The sequence below is a fragment of the Salvelinus namaycush genome, chromosome 11 (assembly GCF_016432855.1).
Source record: "Salvelinus namaycush isolate Seneca chromosome 11, SaNama_1.0, whole genome shotgun sequence".
Lineage (NCBI taxonomy): Eukaryota > Metazoa > Chordata > Actinopteri > Salmoniformes > Salmonidae > Salvelinus > Salvelinus namaycush.
The window spans coordinates 30,873,748-30,891,893 of NC_052317.1; the positions used below are offsets into that span (position 1 = coordinate 30,873,748).

The 18,146-nt window shown below is 39.8% G+C and overlaps 1 pseudogene; it reads right to left on the reverse strand.

Annotated features, from left to right (window-relative positions):
* Positions 1 to 13,733, reverse strand: part of LOC120055340 — a 33,727-nt pseudogene extending 19,994 nt beyond the window's left edge.
* Positions 13,734 to 18,146: the final 4,413 nt, after the last annotated feature.

Below are 18,146 nucleotides of genomic sequence, written 5' to 3' on the forward strand. Positions count from 1 at the left end.
TAAAAATATGTTGTTCTGCCCCTGAACAAGGCAATTAACCCACTGTTCCTAGGCTGTCATTGTAAATAAGAATTTGTTCTTAACTGACTTGCCTAGTTAAATAAATAGTTGATGATTCTCAACTGGGGAGCAGGAGAGGTAAAAATAGCTGTCGGCCAAAGCAGATAATAAATAATAGATAAATAATCACATATCACTTACAATGCTGCTTTTCCATCACACATTTAGTGACTCAGAGGAAGCTAATGGCCTGTGTGTGTGTGTGTGTGTGTGTGTGTGTGTGTGTGTGTGTGTGTGTGTGTGTGTGTGTGTGTGTGTGTGTGTGTGTGTGTGTGTGTTCGGATGAGCCTAAGAAACAAGATACACTACATTACAAAATCATGGGTATTAATATGGAGTTGGTCCCCCCTTTGCTGCTATAACAGCCTCCACTCTTCTGGGAAGGCTTTCCACTAGATGTTACAACATTGCTGCTGGGACATGCTTCCATTCAGCCACAAGAGCATTAGTGAGGTCGGGCACTGATGTTGGGCGATTAGGCCTGGCTCGCAGTCTGCGTTCCAATTCATCTCAAAGGTGTTCGATGGGGTTGAGGTCAGGGCTCTGTGCAGGCCAGTCATGTTCTTCCACACCGATCTCGACAAACCATTTCTGTATGGACCTTGCTTTGTGTACGGGGCATTGTCATGCTGAAACAGGAAAGGGCCTTCCCCAAACAGAATTGTCAAGAATGTCAGTGTATGCTGTAGAGTTAAGATTTCTCTTCACTGGAACTAAGGAGCCGAACCATGAAAAACAGTCCCAGACCATTATTTCTCCTCCACTAAACTTTACAGTTGTTACTATGCATTCGGGCAGGTAGCGTTCACTTGGCATTCGCCAAACCCAGATTAGTCCGTCGGACTTCCAGATGGTGGAGCGGGACTCATCTCTCCAGAGAACGCGTTTCCACTGCTCCAGAGTCCAAATGGCGACGAGCTTTAAATCACTCCAGCCGACAATTGGCATTGCGCATGTTGATTTTAGGCTTGTGTGCGGCTGCTCGGCCAAATAAACCCATTTCATGAAGCTGTCAGCAACGGGTGTGGCTTTTAAATAGCCAAATCCACTAATTTGAAAGGGTGTCATTTAAGGTGGAACTGATCTTATTAAAATATGTTCATATACACCCGAGGAAGAATATTACACTTTTTAAAAACATTTTCATAAATTCTTAGAATGTTTGTGAATTATGTATACTGGGGCTTTTGTTGCCATGCGTTTAGACAATTAATAGACACTGCAGTAAATAAAACCTAATAAAAACATCTGTCTCGTCCAGAACGGGAGTCTACACAGAACGGTGCGCCATAGGCAATCAGAGCTACAGTAGGCCTTTATACAAACAAGCCACTTCCCACATGGGCCTGCCATCATTCACTGGACTGGACTGTGTGTTTACAGGCAGTTGCAACAGCGTGACTTTAGATCATTAGAACGTATTCGCCAAAAGCCACAAAATACAACTGAATCGATTTCTGCAAATATGTAAACACCACAGGAGTCCTCTTAACTTTGGGAACTTTACAGTCCTATTGATCAAAGAACCATTCAAAGGTAGGCTCTCCCTCAGTTATACAAATCAACAACAACAAGAACAACAACTAATGCTAACCAGAGCAAGATGAGTTAAAATCTAACGAAGGAACATTATATAAACCCTCTCAAGCTTTTTCAGCTAGTTGGCCGTCAAAATTGCACTGATAAATTATGGGGGATTTGTAAGCTACCATTCCTTCTGCAGCTTGCCTGCCACTGCATGCTTGTCCCAACCAAGCACCCAAGCTAACTGGCTAAAGTTAGCTAGTTTGCTAGCTACTCCAGAATCAAATGAGAGCACACCTCACTCTGATCATTTTACTCGCTGTAGCAGAGCTGGTTAGGCAGTTTACATGTTCTCTAGGACGTTCTTGACCAACTTTTACTTGTAAACAATTGTTGGAAAAATGACTTGAGTCATGTACAAAGTAGATGTCCTAACTGACTTGCCAGAACTATAGTTTGTTAACTTCTAGTTCCTCCCAAACCCGGATCCGGGAGCACCCCCATCAGTAAAAAAGCTGACTAGCATAGCCTAGCATAGCGTCACAAGTAAATACTAGCATCTAAATATCATTAAATCACAAGTCCAAGACACCAGATGAAAGATACACATCTTGTGAATCCAGCCATCATTTCTGATTTTTAAAATGTTTTACAGGGAAGACACAATATGTAAATCTATTAGCTAACCACGTTAGCAAAAGACACCACTTTCTTACTCCACCATTTTTTTACTCCATCAGTAGCTATCACAAATTCGACCAAATAAAGATATAAATAGCCACTAACCAAGAAACAACTTCATCAGATGACAGTCTGATAACATATTTATTGTATAGCATATGTTTTGTTAGAAAAATGTGCATATTTCAGGTATAAATCATAGTTTACCATTGCAGCCACCATCACAACTCTCACCAAAGCAACTAGAATAACTACAGAGAGCAACGTGTATTACCTAATTACTCATCATAAAACATTTCTTAAAAATACACAGCGTACAGCAATTGAAAGACACAGATCTTGTGAATCCAGACAATATTTCAGATTTTTTAAGTGTTTTACAGCGAAAACACAATATAGCATTATATTAGCTTACTACAATAGCCAACCACACAACAGCATTGATTCAAGCCAAAAATAGCGATAACGTATAAACCACCAAAATATATTAATTTTTTCACTAACCTTCTCAGAATTCTTCAGATGACAGTCCTATAACATCATATTACACAATGCATATAGAGTTTGTTCGAAAATGTGCATATTTAGCGGCACAAATCGTGCTTATACAATGAGAATAGTGTCCAAAACCTCAAGCAATCTGTCCGGCGCCATCTTGAAGAGGCACCTATTCTAATCGAAAACTATTCATAAACTTGACTAAAAAATACAAGTTGGACAGCAAATGAAAGATAAATTAGTTCTTAATGCAATCGCTGTGTTAGATTTTTAAAATTAACGTTACTGCACAATACAGCGTGCGCCAAAGCGAGACCGCACCATAATTCATGGCGGAATTATTATTTTACATTTGTCAACATAAGTACGAATTAACAGCATAAAGACTGCTTACTATTAGCTGAGCTTCCATCAGAATCTTGGGCAAGGTGTCCTTTCTCCAGAACAATCGTCTTTGGGTTGAAAGATGTCCTCTTCTCCTGTCGAAATAGCAGCTAACGATAGCCACCCACTGGAGACGTGTCCAACTCGTGAAAGCGCATGACAAAGAAATCCCAGAAAATCGCAATAAACTGCTATAAACTGCTATAAGTCGGTTTAAATTAACTACCTTATGATGTCTTTAACACCTATAACGAATAAAAACATGACCGGAGATATAGAACTACTAAAACGAAAGCGTTTGCAGGACGCCATTGTGATGTCTTCTTGCGCCAGGCGCACCGTTGAAAAGGATGGTACTTCCGTTCCACGGTCTTATATAAGGTCCCAGATTGCGCAATCCACTCCATTCAAATTCTCCCCGCTTACTGGCATCTAGAGGAAGACGTATGCAGTGCATGTAGCCCGATGGCTTACATGGGGACTTATAAACTGACCTCAGAACAGGGACCTCGATTTCTGAAATCTCACTCCCTGACAGGAAATGTGCTGCAGAATGAGTTCTGTTTCACTCAGAGAAATAATTCAAACGGTTTTAGAAACTAGAGAGTGTTTTCTTTCCAATAGTAATAATAATATGCATATTGTACGAGCAAGAATTGAGTACGAGGCAGTTTAATTTGGGAACGCATTTTTACAAAGTCGAAATGGCGCCCCCATGGGCTCAAGAGGTTAACAAGAAATTTGTGGAGTGGTTGAAAAACGAGTTTTAATGACTCCAACGTGAGTGTATGTAAACTTACGACTTCAACTGTATATATATGTATATATGTATAGCTATCAACATAACCTGAAAGGCCGCTCAGCAAGGAAGAAGCCACTGCTCCAAAACCACCATAATAAAGCCAGACTACGGTTTGCAACTGCACATGGGGACAAAGATCGTACTTTTTGGAGAAATGTCCTCTGGTCTGATGAAACAAAAATAGAACTGTTTGGCCATAATGACCATCAATATGTTTGGTGGAAAAAGGGGGAGGCTTGCAAGCCGAAGAACACCATCCCAACCGTGAAGCACGGGGGTGGCAGCATCATGTTGTGGGGGTGCTTTGCTGCAGGAGGTACTGGTGCACTTCACAAAATAGATGGCATCATGAGGGAGGAAGATTATGTTGATATATTGAAGCAACATCTCAAGACATCAGTCAGGAAGTTAAAGCTTGCTCACAAATGTGTCTTCAAAATGGACATTGACCCCAAGCATACTTCCAAAGTTGTGTCAAAATGGCTTAAGGACAACAAAGTCAAGGTATTGGAGTGGCCATCACAAAGCCCTGACCTCAATCCTATAGAAAATGTGTGGGCAGAACAGAAAAAGTGAGTGCGAGCAAGGAGGCCTACAAACCTGACTCAGTTACACCAGCTCTGTCAGGAGGAGTGGGCCAAAATTCACCCAACTTATTGTGGGAAGCTTGTGGAAGGCTACCTGAAACGTTTGACCCAAGTTAAACAGTTTAAAGGCAATGCTACCAAATACTAATTGAGTGTATGTAAACTTCTGACCCACTGAGAATGTGATGAAATAACTAAAAGCTGAAATAAATCATTCTCTCTACTATTATTCTGACATTTCACATTCTTAAAATAAAGTTGTGATTCTAACTGACCTAAAACAGGGATTTTTTACTAGGAATAAATGTCAGTAATTGTGAAAAATTGAGTTTAAATGTATTTGGTGAAAGTGTATGTAAACTTCCGACTTCAACATACATATATACATACATACAGTACCAGTCAAAAGTTTGGACACACCTACTCATTCAAGGGTATTTCTTTATTTTTACTATTTTCTACAATGTAGAATAATAGTGAAGACATCAAAACTGTGTTAAACAAATAAAAATATAAATAAAAATCCTTGAATGAGTAGGTGTGTCCAAACTTTTGACTGATACTATATATATATTTGCACCCATCTCAGTGAACTAATCCATAGTGCAGGACTAGACTAAAAGCAAATTTATGCTTGATCTGAAAATGTGGTCAGAGGCTCCATAAGGACGTTTTGACGCAATTGCAGAGCCTCCAGAGGCATGCAGAGGACATATCAAGCTCCGTACTGAATCGCCATGCGCCTCCCAAATGTTGTAACAATGCGGAGGCCTCTGTATAGCTCCACAATGACATGATTGGTTGACGGTAGGTGGGGGCAGTAAATCCTTCATAAATAAAAACGACCTTCCTTGACAACTACCTTCACAACAGCTCTGATCAGCGCAAGAAGTATGAATGCCCTGATTTCTGCTGGGGCCTTATCACCTTAAAAGACTACCTTGCCTGCGCACAAATGTAGGCATATAAATGTGCCCATTTGGAGATCTGATAGCATTTCTGACTGGCTTAATCCACCACCACTAATGCATTTCAAAATAATGTTTTCTTCACCTCAAACAGCAAGCAAATGAAGTCTATTTTTACATCCATTGAGAATTACAGTAGTTCCTCAATGTATTTGAAAAAAATCTCCCTTTCGAAAGAGAAAAATGTCATGCTCTGATCCAGTGGAAACGTCATAAAATAGGCCTACCTGATTACTTCTTATCAGTGCTTGACTTGGACTGAAATAGGTTCCGGTACTCATTTTGAGTTTATATTTAGGTGCAGGAGCTCCACAACACTTTGAGCTAATATTCTATAAAAGGAACAGGAGCTCAAGCAGTATAAAATTTGAGGTGCCGATACTCAGCTCCGGTGAGCTCCTGCCAAAGTCAAGCACTGCTTCTTATCCCTTGCGCAAATAGCCTACACTTGTGTCTGTCCCGAGCTCACTGGCGGGAAACTCTGAGGGCCCAAAATATTTTCTACAATGTTGCAAGTTCGTTAGCCAAGCTTCAGGCCGGACCCAAGTTAATACAATGTTTTAAGTTAGTTGCAGACAGACCATGCGTAGCCAATGTGATATAAAGGATATTTATTTTTATCAGGATATTTTGTACCTGCAGGCTGTAATGTTTTTATTTGTTGGCTTTATGTAGGCTATTTTTACTTAGTTGGCAATGGCAATCAAAGTTAGTTTTTAGGTTTGTATCTTTCAGTTAGATTTGGATAGAATTTTGATTAACCACATGACAATGATTTTGAGATATGAAGATGTTATTATAAATTAAATGAAACTGTTACACGAAAATGTGCACATGAAAACCATAACTGGCATACAGATCGGTAGAAATGGTAAGATAAATTGGCATTCTACATGAGAAAGGTTGGCGACTCCTTATGTAGCCTATTATGGCAACTTGAGGAGAGTAATGGGAGAATCTGCGAAAGCCAGAAGGAGCAGGCGGATAATGGTTGGGTCAGGTTGAGTTTTTTCCCCTTCTGGTTATCTAGATATCTGGATCCCTCTTGAGGCATTTGTGCCTTAGTTCAGCAAACAGTAAGCTTAAAGCGTCCGACAAGCTCAATGCATATAGTTGATTTTATTAAAACCCCATATATCTATATATGGAAAAATACACTTTATAAATGTTGACCAATTGATTTAGTCAGTAACAGCCCTAGTTTACTGACAATGGTCATATTCAGCGGGTGTTGTACGTTCATAAATTCATCAGTTATTCTGCACTCTGGCACACTCAGAAGAGAGTGCTCTGAAATCAGAGTAGATAGCCAGAGTGAAATTGTGAACGCAAGAGATATGCTAACTGGATAACAGTTGTTCAAGTTCTTGCTAGCTAACCAAATGACACTTGCATCTCTAGCTGTGTATAGCCACCGAAAAATGGTATGAGGGGAAAAAGTCAGTCACTCACCCACTCCTCCAGTGGCATGACATGACATCCTTCTAGCAGCTAGCTAGCTAACTACCTATCTAGCTAATGTTAAGCTCTGTGTTTTTAGCTTGCGTTATGACTGACTTGTGATCATTATCGTTGTTAGTTTGATTGTATTGACATTCCTAGCCTTAGTTACATCCGTTTCTGTCCAAAATATTAGCATTGACATGAAATCAGTCAAAACCCATCAAAACAAGACACAGTATCAATAACAAGATGAAACAAGCTTAAACGAGCCACTTGTGATTCCCCACATGGCAGTTTCTTGTTATTCTTACTAGCAATCTGGCCATCCAGAAGCACGCACAAGATTTTCTTGACATTGTCAGTCAACAATGAATAGGTACACTCGCAATGGCCACCAGTCCACCGATTATGGCATCATTGACTTGAATGGGGAGACCCGTTATATTTATTCTTATTTCTATGGTATGTTTACATAATTGGAAAAATGCAGGCAGTTGTGTGGCAAAGTCACTCGGGGAGTGACAACCGAGTCGACGTTAGGAGCTGGCACTTGCTCCAGATGTGTGTCCACTACTTTCCAGAGTGACTAATTTAAGAACCATCCTGCTCGTGCTGTTGAGTGGGTTGACATGAGCAGGGTTGGGTAGGCTACTTTCTAAATGTAATCTGTTACAGTTACTAGTTACCTGTCCAAAATTGGAATCAGTAACGTAACTTTTGGATTACCCAAACTCAGTAACGTAATCTGATTACATTCCGTTACTTTTAGATTACTTTCCGCTTAAGAGGCTATAGAACAGGGGTCGGGAACCTATGGCTCCCGAGCCAGGTGTGGCTCTTTTGATGATTGCATCTGGCTCGCAGATAAAACAAAATATTCTCACTTTTTTTTATTATTATTATTTTTTTATAAATTTGATCCCCTTTTCTCCCCAATTTTCGTGGTATCCAATCGCTAGTAATTACTATCTTGTCTCATCGCTACAACTCCTTGTTTTAATCCATCCATCGATTTTTCACTGCTCATGTCCTGTTCAGGGCTGCAGGAGCAATTGTCCATTATTTTAATTAAATGATACTGGCCTACGTTGGCCGTTGCTAGGTAAAACAGGTAAACGCCTCCTTTTGAATCAGTCTGCTCGGTCATTAGCTCAAAGCTAACCCTTCGACGAAGAAGATGGCGAAAAGAAAAAAAGATGACGACTATCGTACATTTCAGGACGAATGGACCGAAGAATTCGCCTTTGTGGAGAGAGCAGGTTCTGCGGTGTGTCTAATTTGCAATGACAAAATTACATCGATGAAACGGTCGAATGTAAAGCGGCACTTCGACACGCGCCATGCTACCTTTGCATCAAAATACCCTGCGGGAGATAGCAGAAAGAAAGCGTGCCAAGAGCTACTGAGCAGGGTGCAAGCTAGCCAGCAGCAACTCCGCGTATGGACCCGGCAAGGTGACTATAATTCCGCTAGCTTTGCTGGATCTTTAGCAATAGTGAGGAACGGAAAACCATTCACAGATGGCGAGTATGCTAAAACGTTCATGCTGGATGTAGCCAATGAACTTTTTGATGATCTTCCGAACAAAGACAAGATAATTAAACGGATACAAGACATGCCTCTGTCGGCAAGAACTGTTCATGATCGTACCATCGTGATGGCAAACAAAGTGGAGGAAACGCAAGTGAAGGACATAAATGCAGCGCCGTTCTTTTCCCTGGCTTTGGATGAGTCAACAGACGTGAGCCATTTGTCGCAGTTCAGCGTGATTGCAAGATATGCTGTTGGTGACACACTGCGCGAAGAAAGTCTTGCAGTTCTGCCATTAATAGGGTCCACAAGAGGTGAGGATTTATTTAAGTCTTTCATGGAGTTTGCTAAAGAAAAAAATCTACCTATGGATAAACTTCTCTCAGTGTGTACTGATGGTGCTCCGTGTATGGTGGGGAATAAAAAAGGATTTGTGGCGCTTCTCCGTGAACATGAAAATAGACCCATCCTAAGTTTCCATTGCATTCTACACCAGGAGGCACTTTGTGCTCAGATGTGTGACAGGCAGTTTGGGGAAGTGATGTCGCTGGTCATTCGTGTGATCAACTTTATTGTTGCTCGAGCCTTAAATGATCGCCAGTTTAAAACACTGCTGGATGAAGTTGGAAATAACTATCCTGGTCTGCTTTTGCACAGCAATGTGCGTTGGTTGTCAAGAGGGAAGGTGCTTAGCCGTTTTGCGGCTTGCCTGAAAGAAATCCGGACTTTCCTTGAAATGAAAGGCATTGAGCATCCTGAGCTAGCCGAAACTGAGTGGCTCCTCAAGTTTTACTATCTCGTAGATATGACTGAACATCTGAACCAGCTCAACGTGAAAATGCAAGGCATTGGAAATACAGTGTTATCCCTTCAACAAGCTGTGTTTGCTTTTGAAAACAAGCTAGAACTTTTCATCATGGATCTTGAAACAGGTCGTTTACTACATTTTGAAAAACTGAGCCAATTTAAAGATGCATGCACAGCAAGTGAGCCTATTCAAAACTTTGATCTCCACCAGCTAGCTCGCTGCACATCCAGTCTCCTACAGTCCTTCAAAGCACGCTTTGGAGAATTTCGTGAGCACACTCGTCTTTTTAAGTTCATCACCCTTCCAAACGAGTGTTCACTGAACACAGCCGACCTGAGTTACATTCCTGGTGTCTCCGTCAGAGATTTTGAAGCAGAAGTGGCTGACCTGAAGGCCTCAGACATGTGGGTGAATAAGTTCAAGTCACTGAATGAAGATTTGGAAAGAATCACACGACAGAAAGCGGAGTTGGCGAGCAAGCACATGTGGACAGAAATGAAAAAACTTCAACCCGAAGACCAGCTGATTCTCAAAACTTGGAACGCGCTTCCTGTCACATACCACACACTGCAGCGTGTGAGTATTGCTGTATTGACCATGTTTGGATCTACGTATGCATGTGAGCAGTCATTCTCACATCTTAAAAACATCAAGTCCAACCTACGATCACGTTTAACGGATGAAAGCCTCAACGCTTGCATGAAGCTTAACCTCACCAAGTACCAACCAGACTACAAAGACATCAGCAAATCCATGCAGCACCAGAAGTCGCATTAATGGTGAGTATTATAACAACATTATTTAAGAATAAATTCAGAGGCTTATTATACTGACATTTAGTTGAATTCACTTTTAAAATATATTATATGGCTCTCACTGAAATAAATTTCCAAATTTTTTGCTTTCATGGCTCTCTTAGTCAAAAAGGTTCCCGACCCCTGCTATAGAAGAAGACAAAAATGTATGTTACCAATTGAATGACATCTATTGCAGGATAAATTCATGTTAAAGTTTACATAGCTGGCCATATATGAATGTTAAATGTTACTTTATGGGTTGGTTATGAAGGCTTTTTCTAACCCATTGCTTTCTACTACATATAATAATATGATTAAATTACTTTTTTACATTCAAAACCAAAGCCTATCAGAATTCCAGTCATTCCAATAAATGTTTTACCCCTTGATCTTCAAGAATAGGACTTGGAAATATGGAAGTATAGATTAGCCAAATTGTTTAACCTGAGAAGGACCTCAAAACTAAGGATTTATTAACCAGCCCTACTCTGTTGTTTATGATTTTGTTGTCATGGAGGACTGATTGGGCTCATTGATTTGAGTTGAAAAATAAATGCTGAGCTCATGGAATGGCATGCTTTGAGCACTACTGAATAAGTGCTATTTACATGTGAAAAAGTTATGTCATATCCTGCATTTGCTATAGGCCTATTGTTTACCTTTTTGTTGGTAACACTTTGATATCTTGATAATATGCAGCTGTTTAAAGGGAAAATCCACAGATGAAACAATAACAAAATCATTGCCCCGCCTCTATTTTGGTAAAAAGCTGAGGGATTGGTCTGGAGAAATGTAATCACTCTCAGATTAATAGACAGAGCTAAGGACTGACCATCCATTATATAAAAAAGATTGTTTTAGCCATGTTATGAGGCTATACAGTGTTTGTTTACATTTACAATGTTTACAAACATTGAAATAAAACATGGTTATATTTTGGGTTATCATGAAGTGTGACAGTTGAACTAAGCTCATGAGGGATTTCTAAGTTATATTCTTCAAGAATCAATGGCTATATATATATATATATATATATAATTTATAAGCCTGAAAATGTATGTAGCAACTACAGATTGCCCCTTTTAAGTCTATCAAAAGTGTGCAAGTTTGATCATGTGTCCGTTAGGCCTATGGATTTTCTTTTTTATCAGCATGAATTAGATTGAGCAATAAAAGCCCCACTTTTATTCCATAGGCTGGGATCCGCACTATGCAGCTGTTGCAAGAGCGCATTTTTCACTGGCTGTCCACTGGTTTCATTTGATTGATAGGCAGCTTAAACTTCTTGAATTCAACCATTATTGGGTTCAAATACACAATTAGATTTGTGAACAGCCATCCACAACAACCACAACCCGTAAGGTGCAAATAGCTAAATGAGAGAGCAGCAGTGTGATTCACATCAATGCGCTATGTAGATATCAATAAAGTGATATCCGTGTAGCCGTAGACTAAACCACTGCTGTCATCCTTACCTCCAAGCGTTTATTCAAGTTGGATCTTTGGATGCCGACAGCAGTCGCACCACTGGAAAACATAGCTTGGACTGTAGCCTACAAAAGCCTATTCCTGCGCTTTTCCCACGATCCATCAAACACATGTGGTGTGTCATCATAGTGATCTCTGACTTGTGGTCTGACTCGCTCAGGTGGAACAAACTGAAACTTGCACCTTTTTTCAATGCTGATTTGAATGTCATTGAGAAAACAGAAAAGTGTTAAAGATTTTTTTTACACAAACGTCCTTTCTGAATTGAAAAGTAATCCTCAAAGTAATCATCTAGTTTTTCAAAGGTATCTGTAATCTGATTACAATATTTTTGCTTGTAACGTAACAGATTACAGTTACCGGTTTTTGTAATCCCTTACACGTTACTCCCCAACCCTGGACATGAGCCATCTCTTAAATTTCCACAATGAACTGTTAGAGCTGTTTAATTCCCTCTCTTTAGGTCCTGTGTGGCTCAGTTGGTAGTGCATGGTGCCTCCACCACCAAGGTTGTGGGTTTGATTCCCACCTGGGACCAATGTGGAGAAAGTATGAAAATGTATGCACACTAAGTCACTCTGGAAAAGACTGGAAAACCATAGTCTGTGTTCATATGCAATGGACAAAGTCCTATCCTGAGGATGGGATGCTCCAGGGTGTGAATGGATGACATCAGAGAATTTGTTTAGATGCTGTTAACTTGACTGATCTGATTTTAACCAGGTCTTATCTGTCTAGCCATCTCAATGGCTCTGGATCCTTGGAGAGTGACCATTTATTGTTGATCAACTGATGTTTTGAGTGATTGAGATAATGAGATTTTTGGAACTGTATGGGTCATCCTTTGAAGTCTCATATGGGGGCTATTGAAACTGTTGTTGTTCAATGTAAGCTAGGAGGTTTTTGCAGCACCCATTAAGTGTTTAATGGGTGTTTGTTATGTTTAGAGCTTGTGTTATTGTTTTGTTTAATTTATTTGCACCAAAGAAAAACATTTTAAAAATGGTGTGCAGGTGTGGTTATATGAACACCACACCACAGAGCGATAAGTATATCTCCAATTTTACCTTGAAAATAGGCTTGGATTGGGGATGAATGATTTGCAAGTTTTTGCAACTACTAGTCTGATCAATAAGAACCTAGTCAGTCTAAAGTCTGAGATATTGGACTATTGGTTATAACAAAATGATAAATAAATCACATTTTCTTGGCATTTCAGATTGGAAATCTAGTGACCTTCAGTTGCAGACGTTTTGTTCAAAGTTGTCAGATAGCATAGATCAAGCAAGCCTCACATGTCTAGCCATGAATGTTTGATTTGACAGTTGACTTCGTGACCGGTGGTCTTTTGGTGTGTCAGTCAGTCAGAACGATCAATCAGACAAGCAGCATCACCATCAGTCAAAACAAGATGACAGAATAACTACCATGGTAGCTAACTATACCAAAATAAGAAACAGAGGTAAAAACAACATACAATTGTGAATACTACATATTCTATAATTGATTAAATTAGATATTGTTTGCTATGTTAATAGCTAGCAACAAACATTATTCAGTCACATCACTCATATTCACACTGTCTTCTTGAGTGTGGGCGCTAGCTAGCTCGCTAATGTTAGCTAACTGATCAATGCCACTCACTGCCAGTAAACTAACCAGGATCGAGTCGCACCTCTGTGTCTCCCTGAGTTGCTTAACGTAACTGTTAACGTAAACTAGCTAAATGAAATCGAAAGGGCAGTTTCTTACCGAGAGGACTCTTCAGTAAAGCCACCGTCTTGGAGCCGTACTTTGCAGAACAAGACCCCGTTGACAAAGGGAACAGAAGATAGTTCGTCCAACTCGAAATCTACCTTAAATTTGAATTTATTTTTCTTCATCATAATGAACGACATTGTTAACCTAACTAACGTTAGTTAAAGTAGCTAACTAGGCTAGCTAGCTAGTGAAAACTGGTAAATAATGTACGTCGGGTCGCTAGCCACAGCTCAAGCTTCTTGAGTCTCTTGACTGTGACTTCTTCCACACTTGCCAGCCTGTAACCTAACATAGCAGGCGGTAAAGAAACAGGCTGACTGTGACAGCTCAGTCTGCTAGCGATTGTCGGTCAATTCAAATACTTTACGCTCCAGTGCCTAGCTACCCCTAGTTGTTACTGGCTATAACCATTGGCCATAACCCATAATGTATGTGACGATTAAGGAAATTCTCAATTTGTATGGAGGAGGAAACGCTTACACCGCGTTCTATTCCGATTGGTGTAAATGCTGAATTTCTTTCCATTCGACCAATGACAGCAATATATGGTTTCTGATGGATTTTCCTTAGATACGTTGTAACAAAATAGAAACAAACAACAAGTAGCCCACTACTGTAACAAAGGATGGCCAGTTGTTTTCAAATGAACAATTTTAACACTGATTTAAGATGTTAACAAATGTATGATGAGATTAGGCTATAATTGCCTACATCATGAATTAAATGTAGGTTATCTATACATTAGTATGTTCATTGATTCGTTTTATTTTTTTTTCATGATGTGGTAATTTTTTTATGGTAGTAACTGCACAATCCAATTGCATATGCATTATATAATACATTGTCTCCACCTTCCATCCCAACCCCCTTCACAGCTGTCGCTCCTGAATGAATATCAACAAAGGCTTATTATGGCTGATGTAAACGTCTATGCGTGTCGTGCACATAAATCATGTATCATCGTCGATGTGGTAACAATTCTCCGTGGTGTTTCATATCTTGTAGAGGTAAGTTAGTATAATTCATAAACAGAAATCCACAGTCTCTATTTTTCAGTTTTTACAAATCATTAAATACACTGAGTGTACAAAACATTGATCCCTTTTACCTGTGCTTAGCTCCATTAGTGGCTGTTAAATCCACTTCAATAAGTTTAGATGAAGGGGAGGAGACGGGCAAAAGAAGGATTTTGTTCCTAATGTGTTGTGCACCCAGTGTATATGTCCTTTGATTTGGAAGAATACGGCCTTACTGACAGTACAACCACAAGTAAAATGGGGTTAGTTACCAGTATCTTTGGTACAACTGACCTACCTTATCATTACCAAAAGGACAAAGGACCTATGACGCATTTGCTCCATTGTTTACATTTGTATTGGTGGCTCACTCTATTTAAGGGTGATGTGGAGTGTGGGTTCAAATCACAGAAAATAGAGTGTGCAATTGGGACTGAAGAACATTGTAAAGTCATTGTAAAGAATCAGATAAAATTACTCCAAATTTCTACTTCATTAGCCTATCCAATTTATAGCCTATATAATCACTCTGGCTATCTACTCCGATTTCAGAGCACGCTCGTCTGTGTGGCAGAGCGCAGAATAACTGAGGAAATGAGGAATGCGCAACACCTGTTGAATATGACCGGTGTCAGTAAACGTCGGCAAAAAAAACGTTATTAAATTGTTGCCAGCAGCATAGTTACAGTCACAAACGCTCTAGATAACATGAAAACAGCCTAGCTAGCTCTGCTGGGGCGAGTAAAATGGTCAGAGTGAGGTGTGCTCTCGTTTGTGTCTGGAAGTAGCTAGCAAGCGAGCCAACTTTAGCCAGTTAGTTTGGGTGCTTGACTGCCGTTGTGATGTCAGAACGCTCTACTCCGAGAGCGAAACGCTCTGAATTTATGACCGGATAATCTGACAACGCTCTGAATTTATGACCGGATAATCTGACAACGCTCTGAATTTATGACCGGATAATCTGACAACGCTCTGAATTTATGACCGGATAATCTGACAACGCTCTGAATTTACAAACGCCCAGAGCGCACTCTAACTAAACGCACCGTGGCAATCCAGAGTGAATTTACGAACACACGATGTTAATCCATGTTCAGTCATTGGCGGTTCCATCTTCTATCTACCCAAGGGTATAACGCCACCTAGTGAGTAATGTTGATACCTTCATAGCTTTAATTGGAAAACTTTCCCCATTCCTGCCTCTAAATTCTAAATGATTGTGAGATAATTTGAGGTCCAGACAAACAGACTATATAGACTTCAGATAATGAATTGAATATCCTATGGACTACACTTTACATTTGCCAAAGCCTAGAGATTGAGGCAGCACTAGAGATAGTGTCACTGACCGAATCTTCTACCAGACCGTAAATTGAAACATGTTGAAGGCTAAATGTCCATGCCAAGTTTCGGTTCCAACGGGTCATTGCTGTAGCCTACAGAATATGTCATCTTGTTGTTTTTTTAAGTTATAAGATAAAGGATTCACATGCGGGTATAAATGATCACTTAAGGACAAGAGGACACACAAGCGAGTATACATCAGTCAACATTTAAGTCATCTACTTTATGAAATTACAGCCTGATTGCATCGGTGAATTCAACGTCAACTGCGCTCCTTTCGTGTCTCTAGTTGACAACGCGCAGCGGAGGGAAAGTGTACAGACACTTGCCACAGTCCTAGCTAGGCTCCTAAAATGTTGCAGTCTGGCTTCGTTTTTTAAAGCTTGACAATGAATAACCAAAACACTAAACCTGCAACAAAATAGCATGGTAAACATGTAGCCCAATTACAACAACATTTGAGCAGTAGCCTAGGCTGGCTACAATACATTTTGAGTGCATCATACAGCAAGGCTGTTTAGATAGAACAGTACTTCGTTTATATAAAGTTCTATTTACAGGACACATGCATATACTACAGGACAATGCCCTACATATGAGTGAATGGATGAATAGTCTAAGGGAATGAGAATGTCATATGTTCCTTTAATTGCTACAACCTAGCTACGTTTTTGTTATTTGGAGTTAGAGTATTAAATACTTTTTTGATTAGGGTCGCAGCATATAATGCGCATGTGCCAACATTAGCAGCAAAGGCTGGACAAATATTAATTCTGCTTCTTTTGTTCTAATATGTTAAAATGCTACATACAGAATCTTATGTACATAAGTGGACATTATGAAGGAACACATTTTTTCTAATAAAACAATGGCCAGTTTGAGTTGCAGTTGTAGGCCTATGCAATTTGTTTTGTAAAAACAAACATAATAGCCTATGTCTTGCCCACAAATTCCTTGTGCTTTATCAATATGGCCCATGCACTGATTGAGATTGACAACCCTGGTGTACATATTACAAACATTCCAAAACATGCATCCTGTTTGCAGTAAGGCACTAATGTAATACTGCAAAAAATGTGACAAAGAAATGAACTTGTTCTCGTGAATACACAGCGTTATGTTTGGAGCAAATACAACACAGCACATTACTGAGTACCACTCTCCATATTTTCAAGCATGGTGGTGGCTGCATCATGTTATGGGTATGCTTGTCCTCAGCAAGGACTAGGGAGTTTTTTAGGTTAAAAATAAACGGAATAGAGCTTAGCACAGGCAACAACCAGGTTTTCCTCTAGGATTTTACCTGTGCTTAGCCCCATTCCATTCATTTTTCATCCTGAAAAACTCCTCACTCCTTAATGATTTCAAGCATACCCATAACATGATGCAGCCACCACTATGCTTGCAAATATGGAGAGTGTTACTTAGTAATGTGTTGTATTGAATTTGTCCCAAACATGACAATAAGTATTCTGGACAACAAGTTAAGTGCTTTGTCACATTTTGAGGAGTATTACTTTAGTGCATTGTTGCAAACATGCATGTTTTGGAATATTTGTATTCTGTACAGCTTTTCTTCTTTTCACTCTGTCAATTAGGTTCTGGAGTAACTACAGTGTTGTAACTGTAACTGTTTTAAAGTCAGCATTTGCCTCATGGGGCTCCCGAGTGGTGCAACGGTCTAAGGCACTGCATCTCAGTGCTAGAGGCATCACAACAAACGCTGGTTTGATTCCAGGCTGTATCACAACCTGCTGTGATTGGGAGTCCCATAGAGCGGCGCACAATTGGTTCAGCGTTGTTAGGGTTTGGCCTGGGTAGGCTGTCATTGTAAATAAGAATTTGTTCTTAACTGACTTGCCTAGTTAAATTTAAAAAAAATGTTTTATTCCTGAGCGGTTTCCTTCCGCTCCGGCAACTGGTTTAGGAAGGGTGCCTGTATCTTTGTAGTGACTGGGTGTATTGATACACCATCCAAAGTTAAATTAATAACTGCACCATGCTCAAAGGGATATTCAGTCTGCTTTTTTAAATGTATTTACCCATCTAGCAATAGGTGCCCTTCTTGGCGAAGCATTGGAAAAGCTCCCTGTCTTTGTGGATGAATCTGTGTTTGAAATTCACAGCACGACTGAGGGACCTTACAGTAGTCATTCAAAAAATCATGTTAAACACTATTATTGAACAGAGTGAGTCCATTCAACGTATTATGTGACTTGTTAAGCACATTTTTACTCCTGAACTTATTTAGGCTAGCCATAACAAAGGGATGTAATATTTATTGACCCAAGACATTTCAGCATTTCATTTTTTATTAATTTGTATACATTTCTAAAAACATAATTCCACTTTGACATTATGGGGTATTGTGTGTAGGCCAGTGACAAACAACATCTCAATTTAATCAATTTTATATTCAGGCTGTAACACAACAAAATGTGGAGAAAGTATAGGG